The sequence below is a fragment of the Elaeis guineensis genome, chromosome 5 (assembly GCF_000442705.2).
Source record: "Elaeis guineensis isolate ETL-2024a chromosome 5, EG11, whole genome shotgun sequence".
NCBI lineage: Eukaryota > Viridiplantae > Streptophyta > Magnoliopsida > Arecales > Arecaceae > Elaeis > Elaeis guineensis.
Window position 1 is genome coordinate 130,112,508 of NC_025997.2, and position 19,933 is coordinate 130,132,440.

The 19,933-nt window shown below is 42.2% G+C and overlaps 1 protein-coding gene across 1 annotated transcript in view; it reads right to left on the reverse strand.

Moving 5' to 3' along the window:
- The window catches only part of LOC105045653 (uncharacterized), a 47,077-nt gene that overhangs the window by 23,964 nt on the left and 3,180 nt on the right, over window positions 1-19,933 (reverse strand). The gene's annotated exons all lie outside the window — the stretch shown is intronic.

Sequence of the window (19,933 nt, forward strand, 5' to 3'; positions counted from 1 at the left end):
AGACATGGATGCAGACGCAGCTCAGGTACTAGCTAAGGGTCTCAAAACCCACAAGAGGAAAGGCGCCGCAACTTTTGGGTCAGCGAAGAAGGCGAGGGTAGAGGAGACAAGCTCGGTCGTGCTTGTCCAGGCGGTCATTGTCGTTGATGCCCCCTCCGACGTCGAGCCCGCAGTCCCCCGAGCTTCTTCAAGAAGCCCTCCGACCGAGGTTCCCGCTCTAGAGTTTTGTCCCGAGGAGGCATCGGGGGCCGAAAGAAAGAGAAGGAAGAAGACGGTGGTCTGCAAGATCAGCAGCAGCAGGACTACCATCGAAAGGTCCAACGGCTCCGAAGAGGATCCGGGAGAGAATCCCTTCAACAATAGGGATTTAATAAAAAGGTTGGTCGACGGGTGCATTTTGCCCGAGATCGTCCACGGGATCGTCCATGCCGATCCTGAACAGTAGGTTTGGGACTCTCTGGGATCATTTCTTGAGATAGGTTGACTTACTTTTTTCTTCCTTTCGCTTCTTCACTTAGTTCATTCCTTAGCTTTCATATTGACTTCCTGGCCGCTCTTACAGATTGGACACCAGCTCATCGCCAACATCGAGGCGATGAAAAATGCAAAGAAGAAAGCAGCCCAAGCGGAGGAAGGTCACCAAGCTGAGGCTGCCCGTCTTAAGGAGAAGGTCGCCGAAGTCACGAGTCTCCAAGAGGCGCTCCAGAAGGAGGAACAAACTTCGAAAGATCTGAAGGCTGCTTTGGAGGAGGAAAGAAGGAAGGCAGAGGCCGAGATCTCTAAGTTGAAGGAGCAGATCCCGACCCTAGTCTCGGAGGCAAGGGCCCAAGCAGTGGAGGAGTTCAAGATCTCCTCCGAGATGAGGGATCTGAATATCAAGTTCGGCCAGGCCGCCTTTATCAAAGGCTTCGAGCTTTGCCAGGAGAAGGTGGTCGAAAAGCTTTTCAAACTTGACCTCAGCTTCCTGGATGAAGCGTCCGATGATGAAGCCGAATCTTCCAAAGCTGCTGCCGGTCTCCCTCCAGTCGGGACCTCTTCAACTGCCGCAGCTGCCGTGACCGACCTTCCGGGGGCGCCGAGCTCCTCTACTTCTGCTCTAGAGGTCCGAGACCTCTAATTTTGCACTTTTTCTTTGTTACAACTTTTTTTCTCTTTCTCCTGTACTTAAGAATTATTCAATCAATGAAATCGAATTCTTCTTTACAGGGAGCTCCTTTTTCTCCTTCTACTTTCTTTTTTCTCTTTTTTTTTCTTGAAATGATTTGCGTTGTGACGCTCTTATTTTTCGACAACAGTGCCCTACCGAAGCTCTTCTCCTACCACAGGGAATTCTTTTGAAGTCTATTATCCAAAATCTGAGAAGAAAAGTTCATCACCTAACGAAGAAATCAAAGAAGATGGACGACGAACTTCACAGGCTGAGGAAGAGCCATTCGGAAGCCACCATGGAGGTTACTTGCCTTCGGAACCTCCACAAAAAGGACTGCATGGACTACAGCCGAAAGAAGGCCAACTTTGAGAAGGAGCTTGAGGAACTCCAGAAATGAGCCAGTAACCGATCTTGGACTCAGGCCTCCAAGATCAGCTCCCTCGAGGTCGAGTTGGCGGCCGCATGGGAGAAGATTGGCCAATTGGAAGGGAGCTCGTCCTGACTCCCAACTCAGGCTGACTACGGTTGGGACTGGTCGAAGAAATTTTTCGACCTCCAGAAGCAGCTACAGGACGTCGAGATGAATTACAATACTTATCGAGTCGACTGGTACGGGCAAATAGACAACTATAGAAGGAGGCTCAAGACGACGACCGACGAGATTGCTCACCTTCAGAAGCAGTTGTCCGAAAGAGCCCAGGCCATTTCGGTTCAAGGCTCCGACGAGCTCCGATCCTTGAGGGGGACCATGAAAGAACTATCCATAGCCCTTGAAAAGGAGAAGGCCAAACTGTAGCGGCTGAAAATTCAGCTGGCCTATGAGCAGCAGACGGTCAAGGATGCAGAAGCGGAGTCCGAAGTTCTGAGGAAGAGGCTTCAAAAATCGACAGGCGAAAGCCGACGGTTTCACCAAATATATCGGGAGATGCTGTTAAGAAAGAAGGAACTGGAAGAAGAAGTTGAGAACTTAAAGCAATCCCTGATAATGGCTGGAATCGAGAGTTCGAAGTCAGAAGAAGTCGAGCTTCTTTAGAGCTTCTTTTATCTTTTATTCTATGTATTCTTTTCTTTTCTTGTTATTTTTTTTTTGCCTTCAAAGATTTTTGTAATGCTCTCTTTACTAATGAAATAAAAAGAAATTTTCTCATTACCTTATCTATTCTTACTCTGAGTTATCGTTTACCGAGCTTCTCTTGTCTTTTGTCTTATTCGATGTCGACATTGTTTGAAGGTTCCTGATCATCGCCATCTTGATTCGTCTTTTTTGTTAATGACTGAAGGTCTTTTCGAGGCCATTCGAATTTGACGCCTTCTTCCGGTGTTCGAGCTTGGGGCCCAAACTTTTTGTTACTTTGAGGAAGTCTATTTTCTCCTGTTGGTGTTGGGTTTCCCCTTAGAGGCTGAAGATTTTTGACAAGAGTTTTCTTCCTCGTTGAGACGAGGTCTTTTGTGTCTTAGATGTAGTTCATTTTTTTCTTATCTCTGACGTAGCTCGTCGCTTTTCTTTTTCTCTCCTCCTCTTTTTTTTTATGTTTGGGTGAGAATTTTTTCTCTGCTCCTAACGGGGTTGTAGGGGTATAGAGGAGCCGTTGAGGAGGCTTTTCCCCTCATCTGGTCTTAAACGATCAGGTCTTCGTTTGTGTTAGGATGAGGTTCTCCTCCTGTTTCCGACACAATCAATTTCAACTCATGTTAGGACGAGATTTTTCTCCTGTTCCTAATAGGACTGTGGGGACATAAGGGCCGTTGCGAGGGCCTCTTCCCCAATCCAGTCTCTTAATAATCGGATCTTTGACTTTGCTCATGTTAGGACGAGGTTCTCCTCCTGTTTCTAACATGGCTGTGGGGGCGCATAAGGGCCGTTGTGAGGGCCTCTTCTCCCATCCGATCTCTTAATAATCGGATCTTCGACTTTGATCATGTTAGGATGAGGTTCTCCTCCTGTTCCTAATATGGCTGTGGGGGCACATAAGGACCGTTGTGAGGACTTCTCCCCCTATCTGGTCTCTTAATAACCGGATCTTCGACTTTGCTCATATTAGGATGAGGTTCTCCTCCTGTTCCTAATATGGCTGTGGAGGCGCATAAGGACCGTTGCGAGGGCCTCTCCTTCCATTCAATCTTTTAATAATCGGGTCTTCATTTGTGTCGAGATGAGATTCTCCTCTTGTTCCTGACACGCTTAGTTTCGATTGTCTGAAGGAACTACTCCCTGTCGTTATAGCTCATGCCAAAAGAAAAGATATGCGAATATGGAACTTTTATTTAAGGCAAAGTTATCGGTAATACATTCGTAAATTTTTTGAATTCCATGGTCGCAGAAGGTTCGCTCCTTCGAGCTCTTTTAGATAGTATGTTTCGGGCCAGACTACCTTCCTGACTTCATACGGGCCTTCCCAGTTTGGGACAAATTTTTCTTGGTTCTGAGGTTATGAAACAGCGGCTCACCGAAGTACTAAGTCCCCCGCTCTGAAGGCTTTGCTCTTGACCCAGGAGTTGTAGTAGCGGGCTGCTTTCTGCTTGTAGGCTACCATCCAAACTTGAGCTGTCTCCCGCTTTTCTTCTAACAAATCGATGTTGGCTTTGAGATCCTGTGAGTTGCGCTGCTCGTCGAATGCCACGACTCGTGCCGACGGAAGCTTGAGTTCAATCGGAATAACGGCTTCTGTTCCGAAGGCTAAGGCAAAAGGGGTCTCCCCCGTGGGCAATCTTTGGGTAGTTCGGTATGCCCATAACACATGATAAAGCTCGTCTATCCAAGTTTCCTTTGCTTTTTCAAGTCTCGCCTTGATTCCTTGCAATAGAGTCCTGTTAGTCACCTCGGCTTCGTCATTTGCCTGCGGATGGGCTACTGACGTGAAGTTATGGGAGATGTTTAAGTCCTCACAAAATTTAACAAACCTTGCTCCAGTAAATTATCGCCCATTATCAGTAATGAGAGTTCTAGATAAGCCGAACCTACAAACGATTGACTTCCAGACGAAGTCCTGCACTTTAGCTTCTGTGATTTTCGCCAAAGGTTCGGCTTCGACCCACTTGGTAAAGTAGTCAATTACCACCAGGAGAAACTTTCGCTGCCCGGACGCCATGGGAAAAGGTCCAAGGATATCCATCCCCATTATGCAAATGGCCATGGGGCACTCAAGGGTGAAAGTTCGGAGGCGGGCTGTCTTTGGATATTCGCATATCTCTAACACCGATCACACTTTCTGACATATTCAATAGAGTCATGGTACATTATAGGCCAGTAATAACCTTGTCGGAGTAGTTTGTGGGATAAAGATCTGACCCCCAGGTGACTTTCGCAGACTCCTTCATGTACCTCCCACAAGGTAAAGTCAGCTTCAGAAGATCGGAGACATTTCAGGAGGGGCAAAGAGTACGATCTCTTGTATAAGTTGTCCTCATAAAGGATATATCGGAAGGTCTGATTTCTAAACTTTCGAGCTTCTTTTGCATCATGAGGAAGAACCCCGTCTTTGAGGTATGCAACCAGTGGGTCAATCCAGCTAGGTTCATGGCTGATCTCCATTACAAGCTGCGGTTCTTCCATACTTAGACATTTCAAAACTTCAAAGAGGACTTCCTTGGGTAGTTCAGCCGGAGCAGTGTAGTCAACTTGGAGAGAAGATCAGCCCTGATATTTTCTGCTCTTGGAATCTGCTTGATGTCAAAGCTGCCAAAGGCAGGGATGATCTCTTTTACCTTTTCGAGATACTTGGCCATACTGTCCTTCCGAGCATCATAATTTTTGCTGACTTGTCCCACCACCAATTGGAAGTCACTGTAGACTTGGAGCCGATCTACTTCTAATTCTTTAGTGATCTTCAGTCCTGCAATCAGAGCTTCATATTCTGCTTCGTTATTTGTCGCAGGGAATTCGAAGCGCAGCGCGTACTCCACGATAATTCTTTCGGATTGACCAAGATCAGGCCCGCGCCCGCGCCTGACATGTTGGAGGAACCATCCACATAGAGGGCCCAAAAACTATCAGGGAGATCTGTTCTTTCCTCAGGGAGTTCGGCTGGAGTCCTGGGTTGTCAGCTTCATCTCGTTCAAGTTCGGCTTCTTTCGGATAGTGCATTCCACTATGAAGTCTGCTAATATCTAGACTTTTATCATCGATCGAGGTCGATATTGATGTCGAATTCATAAGCTCGACCGCCATTTTGCTATCCTTCGGAAGCATCCGCTCGATGCAGAACTGCCTTAATCGACTGATCGGTGAGCAGTGTTATGGTGTGCCCTTGAAAGTAAGGTCGGAGCCTTCGGGCTGCAATCAACAGGGCGTAAGTTAGTTTCTCTAACTCAGTGTATCTGTTTCGAGTCTCTAATACTCGACTTATGTAGTAGATCGGCCGTTGAATTTTTGCTTCTTCCTTAACCAGAACTGCTGCGAGAGCCATAGGGGAGACCGCCAGGTACAGGAACAACTCCTTTCCAGGTTGGCTTTGCCAATAGTGAGGTGAGCTGAGATAGTTCTTCAATTCTTCGAACGTTCGCTGACATTCAGTGTCCAACAGAAGTTCTTCGGCTGTTGAGAGTCTGAAAGAAAGGTAGGCACCGTTCGCCGACCTTGAGACGAAGCGATTCAGAGTGCTACTCTCCCAGTAAGGCGCTGAACTTCCTTTATTGACTTCGGGCGGTCATTTCCTGGATGGCACGAATCTTTTCCGGATTTGCTTCGATCCCGCGCTCCGATACCATAAAGCCCAAGAATTTCCTGAGTTACTCCAAAAGCGCACTTGGCTGGGTTCAGCTTCATCTTGTATTTTCGGAGGCGCCGAAGGTCTCTCAAGATCGGTGAAGTGATTCATTGAGGATTTCTTTTTACAAGCATGTCGTCCATGTAGACTTCCATGTTGCGGCCGATCTGCTCTTTGAAGATCTTGTTCACCAGCCGTTGATAGGTCGCCCCTGCATTTTTTAGGCCAAAAGGCATGACCCTGTAACAGAAAAGACCACGGTCAGTGATAAAAGCATTTTTTCTTCGTCCTCTGGTGCCATCCTGATTTGATTGTAGCCGAAAATGCATCCATGAAAGTGAGAAGCTCGTGGCCCAAGGTTGTATCTACTAATTGATCAATTCTGGACAGAGGGTAACTGTCCTTCGACAGGCTTTTTCAGCTTTTTGAAGTCTATACACATCCTCCACTTGTCGTTCGCCTTCTTGACGAGAACCACATTGGAGACCAGTCGGATAGTTGACTTCTCTGATGAACCCGGCTTTCAGGAGTTTATCAACTTCCTCAGCCATTGCCTTCTGCCTTTCCGTGTATGATCTCAGATTTTTTCCTTCATCGGTCGACGTTTGGGATCACAGCTAGACGTGTTCATGACTTCCGTATCAATCCCGGCATGTCCGCTGGAACCCAAGTGAAAACATCTGCATTTTTTGTAGAAAATTGATGAGCTGTGTCCATATCTCTTCTCCCAGGTTGGACCGATCTTTACCACGTGCTCTTCATTCCCATCGTTCAAAGGAATTGGGACAAGATCTTCGATTGGCTCACCCCGTTCTTCAGTAAGGTCATCGCGGGTGTCTAATCCATCAACCGGACAGGGTCAGACTGACCATTTCTTTGTAAGGCTATGTTATAGCAGTGTCTTACCAGGACTTGATCTCCTCTGACCTCTCCGACCCCTCGGCTTGTAGGAAATTTCAACTTCAAATGGTAGGTCAATACCACAGCTCGGAGGGCGTTGAGGTCAGATCGGCCGAGTATTGCGTTGTAGGCAGACGGCGCTCTTACTACCAGGAAATCCACTTGCGCTCTAGATTGTTTCGAATACCGACCTGCAACTACGGTCAAAGTTATTACTCATTCCACTGGCACAGCATCGCCAGTGAACCCTACCAATGGAGAGCTTATCGACCCTAATCGATCATCCGGAATGGACATTTTTGAGAATGCATCGTAAAACAAAATATCGGCCGAGCTTCCATTATCAACAAGGATGCGGCGTACATCATAGTCAGCAATATTTAAAGAAACTACAGCCGCATCATTATGGGGGAATTGAATCTCCTGGGCATCTTCTTCAGTAAAAGTTATAGATTCTTCAGTTCTCTGCCGCTTAGGGGTCCGGTCGATCCACTGGCTACTCTCCGTCGGGATCCTCCAGAGATGGTGTTGATGATCCCGATTAGAGGCCGATCTTCAGGCTGTTCTTCTCTCCTTGGCGGCTCTGGTGGTGGTAGGGTCCTTGGCCGATCTTCTCTACCTTCAGGCCGGCGTCGGATGAATCTGTTGAGCCGACCTCGTCTGATGAGCTCCTCGATCTCATCTCGGAGCTGAATACACTCCTCCGTGTCGTGGTCGTGGTCACGATGATAGAGGCAGAACTTGTTAGGATTGCGCTTCCCGGAGTGTGTGCGCATCCTTTCCGGCCTTGGCAGCTGCTCCTTGATCTCCATCAGCACTTGAGTTTTTGGAGCATTGAGAGGGGCGTAGCTGTGGAATCTTCTTGAGGGAGAGCTCCGCCGAACTCTGCGGTCCGAGCTTTTCTGTCTACGAGCTCGGGGGGAGTTCGGACACGCTTGTGTCCGGGGGAGTTCGGGAACGCGATCGAGCTTCACTCGATCCTTTTTCAGCTGTGGGCTTGCCGGGGTCACCCGCCTGCCGCTCCTTCGCGGCCTCCTCATCCTTCAGCTTGAAGGCTTCCTCTGCTCGGGCATATCCTTCGGCCCGAGCCAGCAAATCAGTGAAGTCCCTGGGATATTTCTTTTCCAGGAAAAAAAAAGGTCATTCTTTTGAAGATCGCTCTTTAGGACGGCCATTGTAACCGACTAGTCCAAGTTCCGGACCTCCAATGCGGCGGCGTTAAAACGGTTGACATAAGTTCAGATGGATTCTCCCTCCTTTTGCTTGATGTTGACGAGAGACTCCGAACCTCTCCGGAGATGTCGGCTGCTGACGAAATGAGCCGCAAACTGGTGGCTCATTTGATCAAAGGAGAAGATAATACCCGACTTCAATGTCGAGTACCAATTTCTTGCTGCTCCCTTCAAGGTAGATAGGAAAGCTCGGCACAGGATGACGTCTGGCGCGCCATGGAGCAGCATCGTTGTCCGGAAGGCCTCCGGTGGTCGATCGGATCCGAGGTCCCGTCGTAGCTCTCAAATTGGGGGAGCTTGAAGTTCGACGGGATCGGTTCCTACATAATCCTTTGAGAAAAAGGAGGGTCAGTACAGATATCCTCACCGTAAGCAGGGGGAGCATGGTGGAGCTCTTCGATCCGTCGATCCATCTCTTGGAACCTTTGATCCAGGAGATTCTCTCGATCGTGAATCTTGAGGATCTTCTGGCAGAACGAAGGTAGGGACCCTCCGGGGGCGGAATCGTGATCAGACAGAGGGCTCTCCGCCCCTGCTTCCCCTTTTCGAGGGATACAGGGCCACTGGCCCAAGTGGGTCGCCCGATCGCCGGCTTCCGAAACTCCGACGATGCTCTTTCCGGCCACACAGATGCCTGCGGCCGCTGTTGCTGCTGCTACATGACCTGCACCGCTTCGGTGAGGCCCCTGACCTGCTGAACCAGCAGGTCGAACTGCTCCATGCCGACTGCCGTTGTCGGAGGGAGAGGAGCCTGGAAAACTGGAGATGGAGCCGGAGCCGGTGGGTCTTGCCGAGATCTGGCTGTGGAGGCCGTAGATCGTCTGGTGGATGCCTTTCGGAGAGGCATCAGGTCGGGATCTGATCGGAGAAGATGTCGAAGAAGATGATCGAAGACAGTTCCATTGAGTACTCCTTTAAGAACAAGGATCCTGCGAAGGCACAGCCCCTTCCTCTAGCGCCAATTCTGTTGGTGCAGAATTCCGCCGATGCCGGAGAAGCTGGAGTCGAGGGGATCACGACCGCCGTCGGGACCTGCAAGGAAAATCTAAACCGGAGTTGGGGGTGCTCCGGCAAGACCCTCCGATGCTCAAGTCAGTATTCTGCTTCAACAGAAATGGAGCACTCGAATAGAATTTTAGCAGAGTTTGAGAAAGCTTGAGAAAACTTTCGAAAACTTACCAAAACTGCTGTCCTACCCCATTTTATAGTAGAATGCGATATGGTCCCGCCATTAATAGTGCAGACAACCGGAGAGTTGTCAAATCATCAGAGACTGTTAAATCGGCGTGGATTGTCAGGTCATCAGAATTGACCCATGTCCTTGGCAGGATAATGCCCCAGGACGGCCGCACAGCATGTCCTTGACGGGACAACAGCCCATAGCGGTTGTACGACGTTTGGATGGGCTGGCCGACTATATGTCGGTATCTGACTGTCGGGACGTCGGATGATGACTCGAAAACATCGTCGGCTGATCTGGTGCCTTGTGGAAGTCGGACGTCGACTGCCACCCCCGACAGTGAGTCGGTGATATGGGTTCGATCGTTGGGCCGGTTGGAAACAGTATCGATCTGTTTGGCCAGCATTCCTTCGGTCGGATATTGTCAGCAATCATTGTCGGAGTCGTCTGTCTGTCCGGTGGGTAGAGTCGGGCATCGATCGGACCGATCCGAGGATAAGTCGACGTACAAGGGTCAGTCGGTATATCCCAACAAGGACCATGCAATGGCTTCTTTCCTATCTTATGGTCCATGACCACCACCACATGGGCCGATCACAGGAAGGTCATAATAGTGGAGATCCTAGAAGATTCAAACTCCTTCCTTGGCATCCAGCACTACTCAGTTGTAACTGAGATGGAGCCCGTCCGTTGTAGAAGTTCGGATGGAGACCGATTATCGTAGAAGCTCGGAAGGAGACCAGTTGCCGTGAAAGTTCGGACGAAATTCGCTTACTGTTGAAACTCGGATGAAATTTGGAAGGCGGCCGACCATTGTAGAAACTTAGATGGAATCTAGTGACTGTAGAAGTCCTGCTGCTGGAGAAGCTCGGACGTTGACGAAGTCCGGAAGAAGCTCGGAGTAAAGTTGATCGTGACAGGAGGAAGTCGGAAAAAGATTCGGAGAGTAGTCGATCACTGTAGAAAATCGGCTGACAGTGAAGCCCAGAGAGCATTTGGAGCAGTCTGATAGACGACTGAAGGAGCTCATTATTGGAGAAATCCGGAGGGTACGATAGGAGCTCATCCGTTAGAGGAGTCCGGAGGACACCGTGGAAGGTCGACTGCTGGAGGAGTCCGGATGGTATTGTGGAAGCTCGTCCGTTGGAGGAGTCCGGAGGACACCATGGAAGCCCGTCCGTTGGAGGAGTTCGGAGGACACCGTGAAAGCTCGTCCGTTAGAGGAGTCCGGAGGACACCGTGGAAGGTCGACTGCTGGAGGAGTCCGGAGGACACCGTGGAAGCTCGTCCGTTGGAGGAGTCTAGAGGACACTGTGGAAGCTCAACTGCTAGAGGAGTCCTGGGAGGGTTGGCCTCTTATGAACTTCGGCTGGGGTTATTTTATACCTAACAGTATCCTATCTCAATATCCTGCGGGACGTCTTGTCGAGACTTAAATCCTTACTTTAAAAAAATTTTATTTTCAAGAAAATAATAAACTTTTTTCTTTTCATAGTAGAAGAAACAAATAAACTCATTTTATTTTTTGGATATTATAAAACTTTACTATATATTATTGGAAATATTAATATATCTTACATACACTTTTATAATTTATATAAAATTAAATGATTCATGTATTTTCTATGTATGCTATAATTAAAGAGGATAACAAAATGTCAATCCATGTGATTTTATATGGTAGCATTTAATGACCGTATATCCATAGTTATGCATGTTTTTCTTATATTCATCTATTTTTATATTTTCAAGTTTTAAATATACTATTTCTATAAGTCTAGTCTAACCAATTGTCTAGGTGGTTTGACCAATGACTCGAGGACCTTAATCCTTGGCTAAGTCAATCTTTGGTCTGGATTTAATAATTATAGCCCGCATGCCTAGGAAATCATAGACTTCCTAGAGTCTAAGTGCATAGCATGTGCTCAATGTTCACTAATTTGAACTCCATAAGTTGGAACACTTGCACAAATGATACAAACATTACCGACCAAGCTATCTTTGCAAAGAGTATCTGTTCAAGCTGATTTCACAATAGCTACTAATGTGAAAAACCATTAAGTAGGTTTCATTACCTTCTAGACTTGTATATCTTACCCATTACCAAATGATACTTATATCCTCTCAATAGCTAAGTATAATTATGATAATTTACAGAAAGATAGACTACTCATAATAGTTCGCCCATTTTGCATTAATTTTTAAGTTTCTAACATTCTTTTTTTTTAACAAATCCATTTTATACAACCACATGCCTATTTGCCACAAGTTTTACTTCAAAGTTTTGGTTTGCTTTTACACCACATAAGAACTACCAAATACATAGCGGCATCCAGTGCTATTAAATGACTCTGTTGGTCCTGCACAACTTATGTTTGTCTTGAATTAAGCTCAATATTGGCTTGCTTCATTAGTAAATGAGTTGAGAATGAGCTAAAAATTTGAGCTCAAAGTATAAACAAGCTGAGCACAATCTAGGCCCAACTCACTCATGTTTGGCTTGACGTAGCTCAAATATTATTACTAGTATTTCTATAAAAATATTTCATCATTTATCATTAGATAGTAACTATTATTTGGTGCATGTGTGACAAAAACACAAAAACAAGAATAGAGAGATGGTTTGGAATGCCAAAATTGCCCTGTCCTCCTTGGGATCAGAGAGCCTTTTTAAATAGATCTTCAATAGAAAAAAATATATAGCCTATACCAACAACTATACAAAATAAGATAATCAATAATATACTATAGTCCCAAAGATAGTAATACAACCTATAAAAATACACCCTATATTTAGATTCCTGCTGATTGCTAAATATATTCCTACTGATTGCTATATTTAGATCCCTGCTGATAAGATATTCTTGGATTTTGCATATATATTTAGATTCCTGCTGATTGCTAAATATATTCCTACTGATACTCCCCTCAAATTGATGCTGGAGAATCTTGCAGCATCAATTTACTACTAATAAACTTATGTCAATCAAAGGAGAAAGCCTTCATGAAAATATCAGCGATCTGATCTTTGAAGGGCAAATAGAGAAGAGTAATAATTTCCTCTCAAGAACATCACGAATGTAGTGACAATCAATTTCAATATGTTTTGTGCATTCATGTAAGAGTGGATTCTCAGCAATTCGAATGGCACTAGTATTATCAGCATATGCAGACAAAGATAGAGAGATCCCAGAAGAAAAGAACAGTCCTCAATTAGGAGTACCCTTGAGGTAGCGGAGAATACGATGAACAGCAGCAAGATGTGTATGCCTAGGAGCAGTCATAAATTGACTCACAGTATTCACAGCATAGGCAATATCTGGGCGAGTAAAACTGAGATAAATGAGGCTCCCAACAAGTTTGCGATAATAGGTAGGATCATCAAGTAGATTGCCAGCATCACTCCGAAGTCTGAGATTTACTTCCATAGGTGTGGCAATAGTGGGACTGTTTTGAAGCTGAGCAAGAGATATTAGATCATGCAAATATTTCTGTTGAGTCAAATGTATGCCTTTTTTGATGCGATGGGCTTCAACACCTAAAAAGTAATTAAAATACCTAAGGTCTTTCATCTGAAATGACCGATGCAGCATATCTTTGATGTGCTGTATTCCAAGAGTATCATCACTTGAGATCAATATATTATCAACATACACTACAATAAGAGTAAGACCGTGAGGGGACCTTTGCAAGAAAAGGGATGAATCTTGTTTGCTCTGCTGAAATCCCACCTTCTGAATGGTATGTCGCAGCTTAGTAAACCATGCCCGTGGTGCTTGTTTGAGTCCATAGAGTGAACTCCTCAATCGACAAATCAAGTCTTGTGATGGCAAAGGCAATCCTGGAGGAGGTTTCATAAAAACTTCCTCATGTAAATCTCCATTGAAGAAAGCATTATTGACGTCTATTTGAAATATAGACCAAGATTTTGATGCAGCCAATGCAACAAGAGTTCGAACAGTTGTCATTTTAGCCACAGGGGCAAAAGTGTCTTGATAATCAATTTTATATTCTTAATGATTCCCCAAGGCGACCAATTGAGCCTTGTAGCGCTCCAAGGATCCATCGGATTTCATTTTAACAGTGTAAATCCATTTACATCCTATGGGCTTGATGCCTGAAGGACAGAAAATGAGATCCCATGTGTTGGTTTTGATCAAAGCATCTAACTCCTCTGCCATAGCCTGTTGCCAACACTCTCATGCTTCACAGCCTGAGAGTATGTATTAGGGATGGAAATTGTGGACAAGGTGGAGAGAAAGGATGTTTCTGTGGAAGTGGATGGAAAGCCATAGCAATCAGATGGGCGAGTGGATCTCCGAATATTGGGAAGTGAAGAAAATCCAGAGACTGGTGTAAGTTCAGAATCAGGATCAACAGCAGGGTTAAGAGGTTTAGCTTGACCAACACCTGGTGCTGTGGGTGTATCCCTTCGCTTGTAGACCATCCCTTGTTTGAATTTGCCGGAGGAATCTACCTCATGAGTTGTGTCAAATAAATGTACAATGGAGGAATAGACTTGGGGAGATAATGACGGGTGGTGGGAATAGAAGAAATGTTTATCAAAGAATACGACATTTCGAGACACTCGAATGCGTTGACTGTGAGGATCATAACATCGGAACCCCTTTTGATTCACTGCATAACCCAAGAATACACAGCGAGCAGCTTGAGCAAAAATTTTATGACATTCAAGTGGAAGAAGGTGAACAAAACAAAGACAACCAAAGGGATGAAGACTTCTATAATTTGGTTGTTCTTTAAAAAGTTTAAAATAGGGACTAACATTCTCTAATTTTTTCGAGATCTGAAGATTGATTAAAAACATAGCAGTCCTCACAGTCTCATCCTAAAATGTTGGAGGAACTGCAGCATCAAGAAGCAGAGTGCGAGCGACATCAAGGATATGTCTATGTTTTCTCTCAGCAACACCATTTTGCTGAAGAGTATAGAGGCAAGATCGTTGAGAGGTTATTCCTTTGTCTTGAAGAAATAATTGAAACTGATTTGATGTATACTCTCCCCCTGAATCTGATCGTAGAGTCTATATACGTTTGTCAAAATGAGTTTCAACCATCGACACAAAGGCTTTGAAACAAGACAATACATCAGATTTTGCACGCAAGAAGTAGATCCAAGTGAACCTACTAAAGTCATCGATGAATGTGACAAAATATTTGTAACCCGAAGAGGATATAATTAGAGCCAAACCCCAGACATCAGAATGTATAAGTTCAAAGGATGATTGCGATACACGATTGCTCAAAGAAAATGGAAGAGTTTTGCTCTTCCCTTGGCAACAACTAAAACAAGGACATTGCTTTAGAATTTCAAATTTATTATGAATCAAATCTTTCTTGAACATTAACAACAATTTATTTGAATTTGGATGTCCTAATCTACGATGCCAAAGTAGCCATTTATAGGACAACTTCATGAGATGCAGACAAACCAGAGGATTGCAGGAATATGTGATCCACAGTGAAGAGACGCCCATGCTTACTCTCTTTCCCGATCACTGTCCCTGAGTTCAGGTCCTGAATAATGCAGCCAGAAGGAGAGAAGATTACATTGCAATGATTGTCTACAAGCTGTCTAACTGAAAGAAGGTTAGTGGACAATTGTGGAACAAGATAAACATCAAAAACATTAAAGTTTTTGGATTGAATTCTACCCATCGCCATAATAGGCAGATTTTTTCCATCAGTAATGTGAACTTTAGATTGACTATGGTAAGGAGATATTGAACAAAAGGTTTGTGAAGAGGATGTCATATGATTGGAGGCTCCAGAATCTAACAACCAGGGCCTAGAAGTATTTTTACCTAAAATTCTCATGACAAACAAGGCAGACTGAATCATAGCTTGAATTGATTCAGTAGTGATTGAGTGATTACCAACAGGTGTGGCAAGAGGAGAAGATTCTTCAGCTAAACCAACCGTGGTATGGTATGCCTTTCCTCCTTTGTTCTGAGGTCTCCGCCTACATTCAGTCAAGATGTGGCCTCCCTACAATATCTACAGAATTTTTCCTTACAATCTCGAACAATGTGTCCATATTTTTGACATGAATAGCATTGTAACTACTGGGTATCTTTAGTTCTAGGTTGCTCCTTAGAAAGAAAGGCAAGATCTGAATTATTTACAGCCTTAGAATTATTGGCAGTTCCTTGTGAGAGAAGCCGTTGTTCTTCACGAAGAACCTCCTGAAAGCACTCATCTAGATCAAGTACAGATTTTCGATTCATCAAAATCCCTCTAACAGTCTCAAAATCAAATCTTAACTTCATGAGAAAATGATCACTCATATTTTTGGCTTACAAAGTTTGAATTATCACCAAAGCTTCCGTAAGAACAGTTTCATATATGATAGAGTTGTGTTCCAACCACAAGTTCATAAAACCAGAATAGTATTCCTGAACGGTCTCTGTTCTCTGAGTATATTCACCAATCTCAATCCCAATATTGTATTTTCTAGAATCATTGTCCTGATGATATAACTTCTTCAAAAAGCTCTACATGCTTACAGCAGTGGTGTGTGCCCGCAGATTTATTCCAATTTGAGGTTCAACAGAACTCACAATCCAACTCATCACTTTTGCATTGTTTTTCTGCCATTATTTTACTTTTTTTTTATTTTTTTTATCTTTCCTAGGCTGGCCTTCACTTCCATCAACAAAACCCCAAAGTTCTTGACCCATAATGAAACATCTTAAATGAAACTCCCACAAAAAATAATTTTTTCCATTAAAACATACTGGAATTACAGCAGTTTTGGTGTTGGTATCCATCAGGAATAGAGATTTTGAAAGCTAGAGAGATCAAAACAGAAATAGTCCACGAACCTGACAGAAGTTTCTCAAAAAAAATACCAAACCTCAGATTCCCACGATCTCAAGATGCTGCAGAAGAATCCTTGAATGAGGACAGCAAACTCCAGAAAGCCCTCTGATGAGGGTGGCAGTTTCAGAAGCCTTGGGCTCTAATACCATGACAAAAACACAAGAACAAGAATAGAGAGATGGTTTGAAATGCCAAAATTGCCCTGTCCTCCTTGGGATCAGAGAGCCTCTTTAAATAGATCTTCAATAGAGAAAAATATAGTAATACAGCCTATACCAACAACTATACAAAACAAGATAATCAATAATATACTACAACCCCAAAGATAATAATACAACCTATTGAAATACAGCCTATATTTAGATTTCCTGCTGATTGCTAAATATATTCCTACTGATTGCTATATTTAGATCCCTGCTGATAAGATATTCTTAGATTTTGTATATATATTTAGATTCCTGCTGATTGCTAAATATATTCCTACTGATAATGTGATGGTGTGCTCTTTGAATGAAAAAAAGGAGTGCGTTAGACCTGAGTTAACCATTTTGTGGGACATGCGCAAATTTGTTCTCTTGCACTAAAATCTCAATCTCAAGTGCTCTCTCTTTTTCTTCTTTGTAAAGAGGGGTAGGTTCCTTAACTAGAAGGCTTTGGAGTCAAAACATGCATGTGGACTTTGAAGCCTCTCACATTATATACCAAAAAAGCCTTCTTTTTATGGAAAACATGGGCTTAAGTAGATCCTAATTTGATGCCTCTAGCAACTCGCTTTAACAAGAAAATAGAAAAGGGAATTAAATTAGATGAGATTCATGCCCTTGAGTCTTTGACTCTCCGTCTGTTCCTCTTGTTCCTAAAGACTCGATGGCTCTCTCCCATTTCAGGCTGGCTTCGTCTTTGAACCTAAACAATGACAAACAACCATTCATTCATACCACCTATGGCCAAGCTTCTTCAATTCATATAGATGTTCTCTTCCCTATCTTCAAAGAGCAATGGAGATTGTTCAGTCGAGGATGACATTGTTCTCCAATTCAAACCAGCTTGGCATCCATGAACATCTCCAGCTCACAATACCATCTCCCCTTTCCCCCCAAGTTTGTTCAAACCAAAGAAGTGGTGTCATATCTCTTTCAGTTTGTTCGATCTAAAGAGGTGATGAATTATCAAGCCTAGCAAGCTGAGCTTGAGCTGGCTATTATCAAACAAGCATAAGCTGTCCTTAGGTTGCTCGTATTTGGCTTATTGACATCCCTAGTGGCATGTGGAAAGTCATGCAAAATAACATAGAAAATTTGAAGGTAAATGTATCGGCTACTAGATAGCCTTGCTACTCATATCTTCTTGTTGTTTCTTGGGAAACAAAAACCCATACTAATATCAATTTTCAGCTTTTGAAAAGTTCATTTAAAGATGAATAAATTTTCAAAAAAGCAAATATAGTCTGCTTCTCCATAGGTAAAGTGCTTGCTTTTGTTCATGACTTGTATAGATAACCAAAAAGCACACCTTCAAGAAAATTATGATAAACCAAGAAATGTAAAGCAATAGGCAAGAGATTGGCTCATTCCACCAACTTATAACACAACTAATGAAGACCAATCAAAAAGACAATAGACTGGTGTTTCTCAATTAAACAAATATGTCATATCTCTCCCCAACACGCTCCATTATCACAAAGTTTGGCCCCTAGAAGATCAGGTTACTTGATAAATAGTGAGGTTAACTCGTTCTGTACAGCAATCCCTCCTTACAAGCATCAAATACCTCATCTCTTCAAATTCCTTATCAAGATATTATTTTGCAAATAGCGTTTCACAATCTTTGGATAAGAATAATGGACATGGAAAATTGAAAACCTATCTTGGACCTTCAACCATATTCTGCAGTATATCTCACGAAAAAGCACAAGATCGTCTACATATAGAAATGTTACTTGTGCTATATCTTCCTCAAATTCAAAACCAACCCTCCTACCTCCACCTCTTCCAGTTATTTCTGAAGTAATTCCTTCATACGTCTACAGGTAACATTAATGTGCTACCAGTTCATTAAAGATTTTGCACTTAAAAGCAGGACACTATTACATATTCTGATATATGACAAATCAATGTAATAGTCAACACTGGACTGATTTCAAAAAAAAAAATAAAAGTGTAAGGATAAGCAATAAAAGGTAAGTAGTAGACAAATGTGACGTCCAATATTTCCAACCAAAATCTGGGTGAATGCAAACAGAACCTGCATCAATTAATAGATCCAGAAGGACCTAAACAACCTAATGAAAACTCAAAAATAACAAAAGAATAGTTTCACATTGTGATTACCATTCAAAGACATTATAGCAGCTTAATTACCATCCCCAATGATAAAGATTTTCCGTCTAAAGAGAATAGGGGCCTCAGCACATTGAACTTCCATGAGATAGTCTATTATAATGAGGTAAATGAAGTGCCCCAGAGGTTGTGACAGATATAAGAGACATGACAAAATAGCACTGGAAATCTTAAAAGTACATACAATTCAGAAGAGTTTAATATAATCCCATAAGCAACAACGGAACTCAGAAGAACAAAATATGAAATATATTTTTAAAAAGGATTTTTTACATGTATACCGTCCCAAACATTCAAATTTGTATAAATATCCTTTCAAAATTGATATCTGCATGTATATCCTCATAAAATATCTTTTTTTTGCATATTTACCCATATCATCTAACACCATTAAAAATTAACGGTTTAAAATTAAAATGACTAAAATATCCTTATAAACAGACGTGCAAAAAAAAAAATTTATAAGGATATATATGCAAATAGCAATTTTATGAGGGTATTCACATAAATTTGAACATTTGAAAGAGTATACACGCAAAAAATCCTTAACATAAATACACCTCTCTTGATTTGTTAATTTTTTTTCTTATTCTAATAGAGAAAAATTAACATATACAACTAAAATAATAAATTTACTTAATTTATTAATTTACATAGATAAAATGATCTTTTTATCAAATGATGGATTAAAATTATTTTATCTAAAAAACAAAGAGATCGTAACCATCCATGTTTCCTCTAATATATAATAATATGCTTCTAAAAAAAGTATTTAAACCTGATATTAGATGAATAGCTTGTACATTTGCATCGAATGGACATAGTTGTGGATTTGAACATTATGTAACAATAAGAATTTATAATTTTATTATATTTTATTTTAAAAATTTTTATCGAAAATATCTTTGTGAAGTATATAAGGTATACTATGTTGTTATAAGATGAATATAATCATCCCATCTTGCACAAAAATAAAATATAATATAGTATTCTAATATATAAAATATTATATAATATCGTCATAGTATTGTTATATTATGTAATATATTATTACATTGTAGAGTAGGAGAGACTGAATCCATTTAGATGAAATAGATAAAAATTAAATTAAAATTTTTTGCATCGATATCCTTCTAAACATTCAAATTTGCATGAATACTCTCATGAAATTGCTATTTGCATATATACCCCTATAAATTTTTTTTTTGCACATCTAGCCATAAGGATATTTTAGTAATTTAAATTTTAAACCACTAATTTTTTAACGACGTTAAATGATGTGGGCACATATGCAAAAAAATAAGAAAAAAGAAGGATATACATGTAAAATAAGTATTTTATGAGGGTATACATACAAATATCAATTTTGAAAGGATATTCACACAAATTTGAATGTTTAGGAGGGTATATATACAAAAAACTCTTTTAAAAAATGATAATAAATAATTACATAAAACAAAAAATCTAAATTTTATCATGTTGAAATTAATTATCTGTGTGGATGTAATAAATTATTTTGCAAAGTGTACAACATGCATGAATAAAGAAGTTTGCTAAAATACCACTTAACAAATAACTCAGGAC